This window comes from Callospermophilus lateralis, chromosome 2, assembly GCF_048772815.1.
Source record: "Callospermophilus lateralis isolate mCalLat2 chromosome 2, mCalLat2.hap1, whole genome shotgun sequence".
NCBI lineage: Eukaryota > Metazoa > Chordata > Mammalia > Rodentia > Sciuridae > Callospermophilus > Callospermophilus lateralis.
Genome location: NC_135306.1, coordinates 103,585,916 through 103,588,566, shown reverse-complemented (window position 1 = coordinate 103,588,566; position 2,651 = coordinate 103,585,916). Strand labels below are relative to the sequence as shown.

The window sequence follows — 2,651 nt, the reverse complement described above, 5'->3', positions numbered from 1 at the left end:
TGATTTGACCTAACATTTGTTCCTATGACCATCCAAATAAATCTGAAAAAAACTTATTGTAAGAGGAATTCTTTTGTTTTGGAAATAATGTGTTTGTGTCAGAGCAATGAAAGACAAACTACTCTTTTGTTGTTGTTGTTGTTGTAGATCTTCCATGGAATCTATCAGATAGTAATGTTACTATTTTAAAAGCATGATATTCAGCAAAATTACTATAGTAATTTCAGATATTTTTATTCTTTAAAACATGTTTCACAGTATAAAAGCATACATAAATGCTGGGAAAGATAAAATTTAATAAAGTTATATTTGTCAGTTATCTACAATATAAAAATATACTATTTGTTGATTGTTTAATATCTAGAGCAATAGAATCAAAGTCATATACACACAAACTTTATAAAACATAGCCAAGCAAGATATATGCAATATACAAATACATGCAGTACACAATAGTATATATACAATAGGAATCACGTATATATACACTTATGTATAGATAAATGTGCATACATAAGGATATGTTGGTAGGAAAATAATAGGGTATGAAGAAAATGACTGACTAGTACATGAAAAATGCAGGATTTTCTCCTAGTTTTCAATAAGGTACATAACCTCCTCTCTCATTGTACTTTTGGCTTTATAGGGTGACGTACATTGACATGACATTAAGGTGTTTATGTCACACCTTTGAAGGAAAATATGCAATGTTTTCATAATTTAGATAACTTAGATAATCAGAAATTATACAATAATAGTGAAAGAAAACATGATATGGGGGAGATTAGTAAAAACAAGTATGGAATTATCAGGAAATAGAAGAGGTAGAACAGTCCTGATATTGTACATTAAAGAAAGTTGCATAGATACATGTCAAAATACTGATGGCATTTCCAATCTTGTCTCTTGTTGGCAATATCTTGCCTTGTGATAATTTTTTTCTGGGTTGAAATTATTTTATTACCGATTATATGCCTCCATATTCCTTAATGTAGTTCTGTGAACTTCATAAGTATTAGAAATTATATTTTTATAATCCAAATATTAGAACTATTTATTTTAAAATCAAATTTTCAAAATTATTTACTAATAGTTTAAAAAACCAGGTACACAAAGCAATGAAAATACCAAAAGTTAATGATGAAATGTATTTATTCTATGAATTAAGAAAGTGAATGTGGCTCATAAAGACTCATCTTCCAAACATGTAAAATATAATCCACCATCTGGAGGATGTTGAATAACTTTAAAAAATATTTAGATATGATCCAGGTCATGCTCGGTAAATAGACTCAGGGCTTCCTAGCTTGGTGCTGCCCTTTGTGTTCTAATCTTGTGAATCCAGTCTTACCATTGGCACCTTTCTTACAAATAATCATCTGCTAGAAGCAATCTGATGACTTGTGGATATTTATTGTTCCCAATGCACTATTTATTTACCAAACTTCCATAGTTTATTTCCTAAGCAAGATCCTTTCTTTATGGGAAATTTCTTTTTCCAAAGAGAGTATTTAGAGCATCTTTGACATCCTTATTCCTCAGGCTATATATCAGAGGCTTAAGCATGGGCACAATAATAGTGTAAAACATAGAGGACACTTTACCTTGTTCCTTGGAGTTGACAGATGATGGCTGCAGGTACAGGAATGCTAGAGAACCAAAGAAGAGAGCAATAGCTGACACATGGGAGCTGCAGGTGTTGATAGTTTTGGCTCTGCCCTCAGTGGAGCTGGAGCGAATGTGCAGGATGCTAGAAATGATGAAGATGTAGGAGCTAAGGATGGTCAGTGTTGGAACAAAGATATTAGATGCACTTAAGCACAGACCTACTACTTCATTTATAAAGGTACTGGAGCAGGAGAGTGCCAGTAACCACAGAAATAATGGTTTATTATATCATCCTTACAGAAAAGCACCCTTAGCATGCAAACAGTGTGAGCTGCAGCACCAATCAAGCTCATGCTATACACCCCAACTACCATTCAGGAACAGACTTGATTAGACATGGTTACATTGTAAGTCAAAGGGATACAGATGGCAACATAGCGGTCATATGCCATTGCAGACAACATGTGACACTCTGTAATTGCAAAAATGGTGAAGAAGTAGAGCTGAGTAATGCATTCATGGTAGGAGATGGTGTTTTTGTTTATCACAAAGTTCACCAGCATTTTGGGGGTAATGACAGTGGATTGGCAAAGATCAATGAAGAAGAGACTGCTGAGCAGGTAGTACATGGGGGTGTGCAGGTGAGAACTGAGCACAATCAGTGTGATCATGCCCAGGTTCCCCACCACTGTGAGCACATAGATTCCCAGGAAGAGGAGGAAGAGGGGCAGCTGGAGCTCTGGTTTGTCTGTTAATCCAACCAGGATGAACTCAGTCACTGTGGAATGATTTCCCTCTGCCATTTTCTCCTGAGAATCCTAAGTATGAAGAGAAGAAAAATTATGAAAGAGGCATTTATTATCCAATAACTTTGTGAGAATAAAGTTCAAGTCTTTGCAGACAGTTGTCTCCATTTCTTTCCAGCTCCTGCACTTTTAGCAGTAAAGGACATTAGGATCACAGGAATATGTGACATGTAAATTAATATCAGAACTGTCCCTATTTGTGGTCTTTGCTTTAAGATTTGATATTAGTATTATCCA

General features: G+C 34.7%; 1 pseudogene; it reads right to left on the bottom strand.

The window, feature by feature from the left end:
* Positions 1–1,479: 1,479 nt before the first annotated feature.
* LOC143386929 (olfactory receptor 8G50-like) lies at positions 1,480–2,420 on the bottom strand (annotated as a pseudogene).
* Between the last annotated feature and the right edge of the window lie 231 nt (positions 2,421–2,651).